Raw genomic sequence first — 13,772 nt, 5'->3', positions numbered from 1 at the left:
GTCCGTTCACGGTAGACATGGCAATGCGTTCCTTTGACTTTGAAAACGGATACATGCTACAAGTGGCCCGTTTGTGCAGAGAAATGGTTACCGATATTCATAGTCTACCTGTTGTTTAAGGAAACTGAGAATTATTGCAAGTTCAATAGCAAGTTAGTGTATAGAGTGCAAGGTGCCGGTGCTTTTGATTCTGGCAATATTCAGACTCAACTTAGTTGTGTTCCTTCTAGGAATATTGTTTCGTCTTATACAGGTGGTTCAATGTTCTTTGATGGACATAACTAGTTCGAAATAGCATTTTTTAAAGGAGATAAGCTCTAGTCGGTTTTACTTATTAATATCTTTGAGTGTTAGCATCATACAGTAAGCTATACTTTTGATAGGATTGCATACGTGCCATGATAAAATTCCTATAGATCTGACGACCGAAATCAAAATTAGTCCTAACCATGATGTTTTCAAACGCTAAATAACAACTAGACAACAATATCTGATAAATGATACTAACAATTTTTAAACTAACCAGTGCTATGATTCAAACATTCTAATTTAAGCTCTAGTCAATAGAAATAAGCGATACGTTAATTCCCCAAATTGCGTTTTCTATTCTCTCGGTCGTCTTCAATTCTATTTGACTGAAAGCATTTGAGACTCGTCTACAGAATCACCCTGTGGACCACAATGCAAAGTGTAAAGTAACCACATACGAGCATACGCTGTCTCGCTCATACATTTAAATATAAACCTAAATAAACATGGAAGGCTCTTTTCCATATCATTATTCGGATGCACAAATAAGTATAAATGTAGGTACGTAGATACACCGGCTTCTATAGGCCACTCCACCATGAGACAATGGGATCCGCTTCTTTTATTTTCATTCGTGATCTGAGTCCGACTGTCGTCGCATAATTTTGAATATATACATACATACATACATTGCTATTTGTTTTTTTTATGTATGTATGTATTGGTCCAGAGGAGTAAGAATACATAGGTAGTATATGCATTTGACTATTATTATGAAGAGAGAAGATTTAGTTGTAATGGTTGAATATTCGTTCTTATTCTTTTCATTAGACCCTTAATATGATGCACGGTGTACGTATTTTTTTCTTTAAAGTTGATTGTTGGTTTTAATAATTCGTGGAAAACGCTGTGGAGTATTGAACTGATTTTTAAATTCTTTCGCCATTGAACAGCGTACCTGATCGCGACTTCATCAGAATTTTACGTTGATAAAGCGCTACGCAAAAAGCCAAATATCGTCATAATAAAACAATTATGACGGACTTTGTTTTTGAAATAAATACACTATGCTTTCATTAAGAGGTAGTTAGAAAACCAATAAAAATAAACACGAAAGAATTTGCAACATATTATGTCGAATCAGTCAAGTAAAATATAACTTCATTTTATAATTCTGAAAACCACTGATACTAGCTAATTAACACGATCTAGTTTTATTTATTTCTGATTTTCATTTCAACGAGATATATCCTGCTTGCCGGTTGAATAAGAAAAAAGAAAAAGATTCTCATCTAAGTAGAAGTAGTAAGTTCAAAGAAAAAGAAATGATTGTTTCCACCTACACTAGAAATGAGTATTAAAACACAAGTCTTCATTTTAATTACAATTTCATTTCTGATCTCTTTTGAAGTACTTGTTAGTTATGAGCTTGTACGTAATAAAGTTTATGTTAAGTGTGGGAGAGCCATGCTTCGGCACGAATGGGCCGGCTCGACCGGAGTGATACCACGGCCTCACAGAAAATCGACGTGAAACAACGCTTGCGTTGTATTTCATTGTGTGAGTGTGGTTACCGGAGGCCCAATTCCCCCCTTCCCAATCTTCTCCATCCCCGATTCCTGAACAACAACCTTTAAAATCCTAACTCCCAAAAAGCCGGCAACGCACTTGTAACGGCCCTGGTGTTTCAAGTGTCCATGGGCGGCGGCGATTGCTTACCATCAGGTAATACGTCTGCTCGATTACCGGCGTGTTTCATTAAAAAAAGTTAAATTTGTTGCATACAATAATTAATAGTGTGCACTTCAGCCAATTTAAAGTTTTTAACACGACAATATTCGACTTACGATTTTAATAGTCGGAATCGTTTTATGTAATTACAGAAATGAGTATTTTAATTTCGGAAAACACGGCGAGTGTGAAGTTCTGGCTGCAGGCTTCGTAAATGATATGCTGATAATTGAGATAATTAAATTTCATTTATTGGTACCTAGAAATTCATTGAAATATTCCCTCGTTATCCGATTGTTAAATGGACGTGAACTTTTGAGTAGGTAAGTACCTACTGGATTTTTTTTTTGGTGTTCCGTTACAAGTGTGGGTGAGTTTTGATTGTAAAGTCCTATTTTTGTGTCATTTGAATTTCGTAGTCGACACACATTATAATAGTTTGTTGTATGGTATATATTGAGAATACATAGTCAATCTGAAGACTTTGACTGTACTTTGGTACGAGGTGTGAGCGATCGGCAGTTATATTGAATTGTATATTTGTAGATTCAAAATGTTTGACACCTAAGTTACTTTTAAGCTTCATCAATGCAGAATACTAAAATAATGAATTTGACATTGTGATAAAAAAATCAAATCATATAATATTTAAAAAGAAAAATACAGTATTTTACCAGAATTATAACCACAAAACAATCACAGTTTAACGTAAACTCAAAACTGGGTCCGATAAAATAGCACCGACAAACTGTGATACACTAACTATCAATTAGTCTAGCACATAGCAAGGGTTTGCAATTAGAATCGGTTTATTTACAATAAAATTTGTTATCAGCCAACCGGCCAGTAATTGATGTAAAACGGTTTGCTATAGGAATTGTTATTTCCTATTGCCCCGATGGTGAAGTACTAGAAGTCTGGGGACTTAAATTCGATCATTACACTTAATGTAGGTACTTAAACTGCTAGAGTATTGACCTTCCGGAGCTGCGGACTACCTAGCGGGTTTATCGGGGCTCCGGCTCGAAAAGCAGGAGAAGGAACGGGGTGGTTTTTAGTCAGTAAGAGTCTGACACTCCCTCTCTCCTCGCCCAAGGCGGGAGAAGTTATAAAAGAGTTTTAAAGCTATAGTAGTAGACTGCAGTTTAAAAACTGTGGCTCGATCTTTGTTACAATAGGAAAACTCTTAGTAGGCTCTTATAATAAATTGGGGAAAGAGTAGGGTTGGTTATAATTAACGCACTCTGATCACTGCCATCATTAGATGCAATATTTATATCTATATTCATTTCTAGATTTAAAACAGAATCTACTATCTGTTGTTTCGAAATCAATAACCCTAACCCATTTTGCTTTTTTACTTTCTTAACTTAAATGGGCCAGTAACCCATTGACCATTGTAGGTACATTAACATCATAGTTTAATGGGTCCAATAATGCTTTTTACTCACAAAAAAATTAAGGCAAAAACGTAATAGATTACGTTATCAACACCCTGTACAAACTCACACACCCGCGCAATTAAAACGATAACCAACCGATAAACAATATTTTTACATTCTAAACGACAATAATTTTAACCAGGAAACGGCTGCAGTAGTAAAAATAATCAGTAACGTTAAAACTGAAATCGTTAAATTAATCTAACTCAGCAGTTTATCGTTAACGGCACAGTTAAGAAAAAGTAACGATTGTGTCCAAAAGTCAATTAAAAGTTCGATTCATTTGATTGTTAAACTTTTTTTAAGGTAACTAGAGGTTCAAGAAAAAATGGAGGTGTAAACAACTCTATACATATACTTCTAAGTACTTCCTACAGATACTCGTATAACTGGTAGTAACAAAAAAAAACTAAAATTAGCAAACTAAAATTATTTTTAGTTCCTATCACTATTATTCAGTTGTGGTTGTTTGGAAGCTTGAGACGGCCACTTCTCATGCATGAGGATGCGGATTCAACTTACCAACAGCAAGTACCAATGTAACTTTTCCGAGTTCTAAGTACTTTCTAAGCATGTTTAGACAACACTGACAAACGGTGAAGGAAAACATCGTGAGGAAACCTGGGCTTATTATTTCTAATTATAAGTTTTAAATCGCAAACTAACATTGAGTAAGCGTGGTAATTAATGCTTAAACTTTCTGCGTGCAAGAAGAGCTCTTTAGTCAGCAGTGGCCACTCAATAGGCTGATGATGATGATGATGATGAAATAAATGATGATGAAATAAATAAATTTTATATTTTATGACAAATGCAGCAGCCATGCAATGAGCAGGCACCTCTTCAAGGACTGATGATGTGACGATTGGCAAGAAAGTGCTTAAGCGGCAAATACGAGCAATAATGCGAAGCGTGTGAAGTGTGCTTGATGGACTGACGACATATTCAGAGTCTTAGGAAAACATAGATTGCAAGCATATTGTCATTTAATGTGGAGGACTGAGGAGTTAATAATGACTCTTATGCCCGAATGCTCAAACTCTACTCAATTTTATGATGCTCTCAAATGTCGTACTGTCACTATCAATTCTTTATAAAATGACAGAGATAGCACGATATTTAAGTATAACTTAAAATTGAGTAGCTTTTGACGTTAATAAGATAATTTCTTGACGAAATAATCTCATCTACGCTATATACACATATCCCTAAGTACAAACTCAGGGATAAATATCCAATAGGTTTGAGGACTTCTATTTATTAAAACTCCAGATTTCTTTACGATATTTCCCTTTACCTCATATCATTAGTATCTAAAAAGAAACTTACATAGAAGTAAAAGGTGCTTTGGAAATGGCATATTGGTAAAAGTTCCGAGCCCACATCCAAGTGCTTGTTAACTAGGAATCCTACGACAAATACAAAGTAAGTAATTTGTTTATTAAACTTCCTACGTCTAACTAGTATTTCCAAGTAGACACCAACATGAAAACTATCCCATACTATTCAAAGTTTAATCAATTTTGAACTCTATTGCAAAGCCACCAGGTTGAATCCTAGTTGCCTTGATGAGCTGCAGTCAGAAATGCAGATTTTACCTTTAATAAAATTTAAATTATGAGGAGAGGGAAAATTTTATTATATTTGTGATCATATTATTAATAGTATGAGAGGAATTTAATTTGATTAATTATAGGTAATATGTTTCGAATTCATTTGCTGTCATTTATTTTATTTTAATAAATATTTATTGCGGTAGGTATATAATAAAATAGGATTTTACCTTAGCTTTTGAAATAAATAACTATACTTTTAAATTGATATTTAAGGAAATAGCTCCGTAAAATAATCTTTTACTTCAGTATAATTCTATACAGAGTGACTTGTAATTCGACGTATTCCTCTTGGAAAGTGATAAAACAACTAATTTCCAACTAAATTAGCCCTGAGGTCCTTGGTCCGAAAGTGGCTAGTTTCCGAGATATTCGAAATATTGCTAAATACATTCTTTCATCTCAATTATAAAAAACAAATAATATTATCCAATAATATTGAAACAGAATATATTTTTATTCTTAATACACCACAGAAACAGATTTAATATTTCGATCTTTTACTTTATATCGCATAGTAACAGCTCTTTTGTTACACTGCATTAAGAAGTTAACGATAATAATTTTAATTTTACCATTTACTTATATCCTTTTAAAGATTCACTTGCGTTTAACGTATGGAGCCTTAACAGACTGTACCCAATATAAATTGAGCTCTCTATGTAGGTAAACTCTTCGTATAGAGGGGTAGCTTTATACTGGACGTTACCTGATGTTTTCGTGTGTGGAACATGAGAATTTTTGAATGTAGAATCGCATTTTATTTATATTTGCTGTTGAGTTGATATTCTTTTGTTCTTTATTCAATTTCTCTCTTTGTTTTCATTGAATATATTTGGATGTAAGTGTGCTTTTTCAACAGAGATATGCTATGAGCTATGCTACAAAGATGTATTAGTTAAGCTTTGAAACTATGTATACTTTCCACTGATACTAAGCTACGTAGCTGTGCGAGGAAGATGCGCAGCTCGAGTATGCAATGTATCGATAGTAAGGAAGTCGTCCATAGCACGCATCCACAGCACGCATCTTTCCATATGCTTAAAAAACATAGCTTAGCAGAGTCCGTTTCCACCAATGCTAAGCTATGTGTACCAATAAATATGTTTGGTGGAAGACAAACGCTTCCACAACACGTAGCATAGCACATTTCTGGTAGAAAAGCACTATATTTGAATAAAAATAAAATTAAACTTAAACACACTAAATTAGAATTCAAAATAACGTAACGTATGTTTCGTTATTTATTATTATTTATTTATTCAATTTCCATATAGATTACATTACAATATACTAAGCCCCACAAAACCGTTTTAATAGTTTGACTGTGGGGTCGCTGAATCTCTATGTTAATAATATATGTTTTTACAAATTAAAAGTGTCTAAGTAATATAATTTTAATTTACGTTTAAATCTAATTAATTTTGCTTCACTCCTTATGTCTGCTGGCAGATTTACGTTTTCCTTTTTACGTCATTTTTACACATTCATTCTAATAGTTCCAAATTGGCGAGAAAGAGGGCCTAATTAAATGCACCCTAAATCGACTACCGCGCACGAATAGAGAGGGGGAGCTAGAGAAAGAGAGAAAACGAAATCTCTCCCAAAATCGTATCATTTAGCGGCCCTTTGTTTCTATGTACCCCATTTTTAGAGAGGTTTAGCAATATACCTACCTATATTTAGGTACATAATACGTACTGACGTACAGTCTCAAATAGTACAAAACAAAAGTTTATTTAAGAAACAAATACGTTCCTATTTGAATGGCATTAAGTACTACTTTAAAATAAAATTTCGTAAAAAAAATACATTGCGTGAAAGGTCACTCAATATTGGAAAAATAAACATTAAACATATTACCATAGAAATGAAATTACTCTAAATTCAGTTACACGCCGGAGCGTAAAATTTTATAATATTTTATGCTTCATACACATACGTAGAAATCGATTTGGAGGGCCAAGTTGTTTTATAACGACCATTCAAAATAACCAGTTAATTTAATTATAGCAACTGTTATGTATACTTATCACGAAACATTTATTATTCAATACGATGATAAAATATTTTCTTAAAAATGGCACGATGGTCAATGTTTTATACTTATTACAACAACCTACACCTATTCAGTTCTTCAAATAGCATAAAGGAATAAAAATAAAATAATATTTCTCTTCAACATTTATATTTTATTTCCGAGTACTAAAAATAAAATGGATCTCAATTTACTATCGTACATCTGTGTGGAACACGTTACAACTTTAAATTACTAGCAGAATAAAATTATTACTGAATAATATTAATATTTTATAAGTAACTAGCTTATGTCCGCGGGCAATGCCGTTTTTTCCCGTTATCGGAGTACTTATTTTCGGGAATGCTTTAGATAAAAAAGTATCCTGTGTCCTTATTCTGGTTCTAAGTTACCTCTCACGAATTTTTAGCTAAATCGATTAAATCGTTCTTGAGTTATAATATAAATCGTGTAAATAACACGAAATACTTTTACAAAATAGACGATATCAAAGACCGACGAATCGAAAGAAATATGAAATGAAATGAAAATAATATCTCCCCATATTTAAAAAAGGGACTTAAAAGTAAACGTATCTAATGAAAAAGCACGAACCAAAAATAAAAATAAATTAATCAAACCGATTAAATTGTTAATAAAATATAAACATCCTAAAATTTTTGAGTAGCCATCTTTCAATCTTAATACACCCCACCTAAGATTGATGATAAATTATTGAACCAGATTTTAAAAACTCAAATAATAAGTATTTTTATTATATCAATCAATAAAATAATAAAACTATTTTCGTATAATGAAGTTCACACTCTGTCTACAGGTTTTTCAAATCGTTATCAGATTGTCGTAAAGCAATCATAAACTATATAAATCGAACTAGTTATTATTATTTTTATGACTTAATTTATTCTCCAGTATTTGATAAATAATAAGACATTTATGATATGATATGATGAAAATAACATTTTTATGTGTAAATCAATGTTTTAGTAGCTCTATAAAATTTTACATTATGAACACCAGCTTTTAACTAGCGCCATATATTTGCTAAATTAAATCTACCTAGTACCTATATAATTACAGAAGTCCTAATTATATATATCAGTAATTAAATCTGAACAATACACACCTAAAGAGAAAAAAAATGTAACCACTTGCGAACTTGCCCACGATATTGTTTTACGAAATGTTAAAGCAAATTATTTATAATTTAATTCTTATGTAACAGACCTTTTTTGAACTCGGAAACATAGGAACATAACTAAATACAGCAAAAGAAAGCAACCAGCAAAACAAATCCTAACAACACATTAAATAGTATTTTTTGTTGACAAAGGTCGGGTCTTTTATCCGCACTATAATACGGCCTCGGGCGACAAATGGTTGTACAATTAACCGAACGCCGCAACGTAACGTAAACACACTGGTACTCACCCAGACAAAGTTTTGTAAACAATAACACTCAACTAAACTACTTATAAATACACTACGACTTAATGCGATTAACACCTCGTACTTTCTCGAAATTAGCAAAACAATACGTTCGGAAAAATATAATCAAATCACTTTCGTAGTTGATTGCGAAAAAAGTGGGATAAAATAGAATTATTTAGAGCGAACGCGAATTTCGCGAAGGCCACCGACACGTTCGGCGAGCTCAATAGTTTTCGCGGGAATGAGGGGTTTTGAAAAATCCGCCCTCTTCACTTTGGGCGGCACTCCCGACACTCCCCGAATACACCCCGTATTTGTTACCAAGATATCCCCCGGGAGGTCTTGTATTCAATTTGCAGACTAGACGCTTTGTGAATATTCTGCGTTAGATATATTTATAACAGTAACGTGCTTACATAAAATAAATAACAGCTCTATTAACGCGAAGTTGTTGTGAACACCTTAAGCTGTTTCCTCCACACTCTTTGTTTTTTACAATCGATTGTGAAGCTTTTGTTAGAGGATTTTAAAGCACTATTATGGAGGCGAAGCGGCGGAGGACAGAGAGAAAGAGGTTGATAATTAGATCGACACGTTCATGAAATCGTAACTGGTCCAATTGTAAGATTTGTTACATGTCTACATTTAAAGCAATGCTAATGTTCGTGGCGAGAATTGTACGAGTGTACGTGTAACTTGAGTTTGGCAAAAGCCCCGGGATGCGGGAAAGGGGGAATCGATCGTTGTAGCAATGTCACGGGAGGCTCATACAAGGGACGCTATTTGACAGAAAACGTTTATATCGAGGATAACAGATACGAATTTTTATGTAGTTGTGAATATATTGAGAGATATTCTCTTTGTCATCTTTTTTGTTCAGAGTACAATGTATGAAACAAGTCCCAAAACAGATAACTTTACAGTAGCATTACAAGAAAAAAATAACCAAATAAAACTACATATTATACTACTACCACAGACTACCCACTTGATCTTATTTCTGTGTCCTAAAATACAATCAGCAAACACGCTGCTACGCCCCACAATTGCCAATTCCAAACTCTTCACAACATCAAAACTCCATAACAAACAACAACACCCACCGAAACTCGAAAACCGAAATCGAAGCACAAGTCTTACAAAACTATGAGCCACCTCAACTTATTAATTAACACTAAAACATATAATAATCACATGCACGAACCGATTTCTTGAACCCCTCCCTAATACCCAGAAATGCCATTCTCTTAACAGCTCACACTTGGGTAATTACTTAGGTACTAAGTACAGATTCTGGAAACACCTATAAATTGTCTAGGTTTCCAAAAGTCTTGCTCCCTATGAAATCACAGACTTTGCACAATCATTTTAGTCTACCACAATGTGGTTCTAATCTTCTTTGTACGCGATGTCGTATCGAAAGCGTATCGGATCGATGTTCGACTAAGTAATAACAAAAGTTTAATAATACGACATGATACTTGTGAGAAAGAGCTTAGTGAGCTACGAAGCTGTGTGTAGAACTATGAAAATTAAATTGAAATGTATTTTAAAGTCGGTGAAACTATTGTTGTGTTTCAATACTCAGATATGCTTATACAGGCTTTTGGCTCGGTAAAGCTATGCTAAGCCATTATATAATAGGATGAGAGTATATTGCTACACCACTATTCCCTAATAATACGTTAGCTTATCAGGGAATTCCTTGCTCGAGACTCTTGCTAAAAGCAACTAGACAGACTGTTTTGTTTTACGAGATATTTATGTACGTAAAGTCAAACTTTTGTGGTAGAAACTTCGGAACACCATCTTATATAGTCCCTGCTTTACAATAAATTATGGATATTCCTAGAATCGAACTTGAATAGAACTCAACTCCATGAAAGGTTCCCCCAACATTGTAAGCCACATAAGAACTTCCGAAAATTGGCATCCCACCGACTCCTCCACCTACCCTTTCGAGGAAATGTTCGTAACCTTTTACATAATCGCTTCGAGTATCTACGAGTATATATTTCTCGTAAGACATCTGAAGTATCATTGAAAGGGAATTTTGTAACCGGAAGATATTTAGATCGCCTTCCTTATTTGCTTCAATCAATCTTATTGGTTTGATGAAATTAATTTATTTGTAAACTTTGGTTTTCTTGGAATGCCACTATAACTACCTATCTCAATACAAATGTCAATAGAAATGTACAAACAATATTCGTATAGAAATTGTACTTTCAATAAATAAAGTTATTGAAGCAATCAGGTGGAAAGATACGACATATCCTGCTCAGAGCATTCGAGTGTGTTTGTTATAGGATATTGGACTTTGGATAACAAGAAAAACACCTACTATTTGATATTATTATACCTAAATCCTTCATACACTTTATGATCTTACACCTTTTAATCCCAGTATAGTAAGCAGATACAGACTAAATAAGAGCCATTTTACGTAGATACCTATCATTCAAAATTCTTTGCCAGTAAATATTTCTGAGTTAATTACAACATTGCCAAGTTCGTTCAGAATGCAAACAGTATCGTCGACCTTGCACACTTGGCGGCATTATGTTGTATTTGTGTTTTCGCGAGGGCAAAGTTCTCGTCCACGAACTTTTACAAGGTGACTTTTTATTTAAGGAGGTTCACATATAAACAGCATTTTTCAGTACCGACTTTTCTTCTTAAAAACACACTTATGCTAATGTTACTCGTTCATTCACTTCTTCAGAAATTAATTTAATTCAAAATAGGTTTCAAGTGTTTATTTATTCAACTGTTTTAACTTTGATTCGGTTTGATGGCCGTTTAAGTATCAATAAGTTTGTTCAACTCTAAGCAACTTACAATAAAGGAACGAAGAAAAAGTTTCGCATATTGAAATAGTAGATCGAAGTTATGACTCCAGTCATTTTCTAATATAGGCAAGAGAAGTAGTAGAACTATTTTCCATCTAACTTCACAGCTTTTTTCAAATATTCAACAGAACTAAGTAACTACAAAAATATTCCTGAATCCATTAACAATTTAAGACTAATTAGTGTACAAATCAGTTTACTAATAACCCCATGTTCCTATGTAATGAGAACCTTTGCTATTACGATCAGGAAACTGAATCCGGCAGTCCTGATCATTGTGGCTTGCACTCAGACGTGGTGGTCAATTATCGCAGCGCGTCCATTGTATTAATTAAACGATTTTAATATTACGCGTTATGGTATCGAAGAGATTACTTACAATGAGTTAATGTTACTAATTTATATGTACATATAGGTAACTTTAATAACTCAAATGTCTTTGTTATTTTGGTGTTCCTGATTTAAGTCTATAAGGCACATTGTTTAGTTTTTTTTACGTATTTAGTCTCTGACTTGTGTTAAATGTGTTAAATGTTATGCATACCTGTTATTTGCATGGTTACTGAAATGCCTTTATTTTGTTGGTTATGTTAATTGAATATGTGGGTGACTGTGTTGTTGGTGTGCTTATTGTTAAATAAAAAAAATATAGCATAGAATCAGGCGATACTTTGCGGAAATCCATGTTACACAAACAATACAAAAGATTTTTAGCGTTATGTATGACACTTCATCGATATGATTACATCTGTAAGCGGAATGAAAACTAAAAATCTATAGTATTGTTTATAATATATAAGGTGTTCTAAATGTATCTGCCACGGCTTTAATGGGAGGAAGCGTTACGGACTAAAACCCACCACGTTCCTACTCCTGCTCCTCAAGCCTCGCTAAGTAGTTCGCAGCTTGTCTGGCAGACAAGCTTAAACCTATCAGACTAAAATCTCCAAACCGCTTCTCAACAATGAAGATTATTGCTAACTCCTCTTGAGCAAAGAAGGCTTTCAGTCTAGCAGTAGACTATCACGGAATGTTGAAGTGAATCAGTTAGGTATTTTGTTATTATCAATGTGAGTATATCAAGTTGAAGCTAAATTTAAAAGTTTTATGCGACTACATTGACGAACGATGAATAAAAGGAAAACAGTAAAGTTTGTAGGTACTTAAAATAGGTACCTACAAGCTTTAATGTACGTAAACTGTCTGTAATCAGTAGGTTGTAACGGTTACAAGTTGGTGTATACATATTTTTATTTATTTCATGATTTTCCCTGCCTACTATGGCTGTTGAAATTTGTTACGAATATAATATATAGGTACGTATAAATGTATGAATACATTTGTATGTACTAAGTTTGTATGGATTTTAGAATTCTACGTAGTCTGAATTTCGAGTTAAATCTAGAACCATGTTTCTCATTGTGATGAAACTCACGTAACAAAGGGTTAGTTCCAAGTATACTTTACAAAGGCATTGTAGCGTAAAATGTAAAAGTCGTTAGTAGTATAATATATTAAAATAACACAATTATGATACTCTTATATCGAATTAAGCTAGGATGTATGCAAGAAAATTTTGTTCGCAACAAAGTAACGAGCTTAAAATAAATCACTAAAGTTTAATCAAATGGAAAAATAATTAAACCTGTCGTGTCCTAAAGCCTGAAATTGAAAATCACAAAAAATAACTTACTTATTGAAACATTGAAAATAGACCTTATTACTTAATCAAGTGCACATGATATTGAACCTTAGCAAGCAATTATATGGTTGACTACACATTAATTCTCGCTAGACAAGTAGACCAATGAGGCACTTTGTGGAGCTATTCATTATGTGTATTATCATGTTGTAACGGTCGGACGCATTGGCGCCATTTGAGTACCTAATGATTGTAATTGAGTGGTTTACATGCATTGTCGTATCATTCGGGAACACCCAACCACAGAACGTTTATTTTAATTTAAAGGAAAACTCGTTTCTGAATATTTCCTTATATTGTCTTAGAACCAATCAGAGTTTCGGAAAATGATTGAATATTATATTTTCTGGGGTCCATAATCTGAACTTAGCTCCAAGCCCCTTTAAAGAAAACATTATGGAATGCAAATAAATATATGAATATGAATATTTTTTTTATATATAAATTTTCCAGTGATTTTAATGGAAAACTTAAAAATAAAGATAGATGTTACCCAAGACCTTACTATAGATAGGTAACACGATCAAGGATGTAGTGAAATTAATATAATTTTTATACGAATAGAAATAAAACAAGGTAAAAGTTTCTTTAACTACAGTTTTAACAAGAAAAACAACTACTTTGAGATAGTCTTAAAGGTCAGATGAAACTAAAAACAAAAGTTAGTAAAACTATTCCGAAAAACAACCACTAACTTACGAACACTATAAACGT

General features: G+C 33.3%; 1 protein-coding gene across 3 annotated transcripts in view; it reads right to left on the bottom strand.

Moving 5' to 3' along the window:
- The window catches only part of LOC118267954 (LIM/homeobox protein Lhx9), a 40,043-nt gene that overhangs the window by 20,867 nt on the left and 5,404 nt on the right, over positions 1 to 13,772 (bottom strand). Inside the window, exon 1 of one of the 3 annotated variants that reach the window (XM_035582223.2) lies at positions 8,505 to 8,738. The exons of 1 other annotated variant lie outside the window; for it this stretch is intronic. The gene's annotated coding sequence lies outside the window, so the exon portion shown is untranslated. Of the gene's footprint in view, positions 1 to 2,654; positions 2,779 to 8,504; positions 8,739 to 13,772 lie in introns of those variants that run through there. One more of the 3 variants, XM_035582215.2, reaches the window with a different exon arrangement.

This window comes from Spodoptera frugiperda, chromosome 25 (genome assembly GCF_023101765.2).
Source record: "Spodoptera frugiperda isolate SF20-4 chromosome 25, AGI-APGP_CSIRO_Sfru_2.0, whole genome shotgun sequence".
In the NCBI taxonomy this organism is placed as follows: Eukaryota; Metazoa; Arthropoda; class Insecta; order Lepidoptera; family Noctuidae; genus Spodoptera; species Spodoptera frugiperda.
The sequence above is the reverse complement of the archived record's forward strand: the minus strand, read 5'-3'. Positions and strand labels throughout refer to the sequence as shown.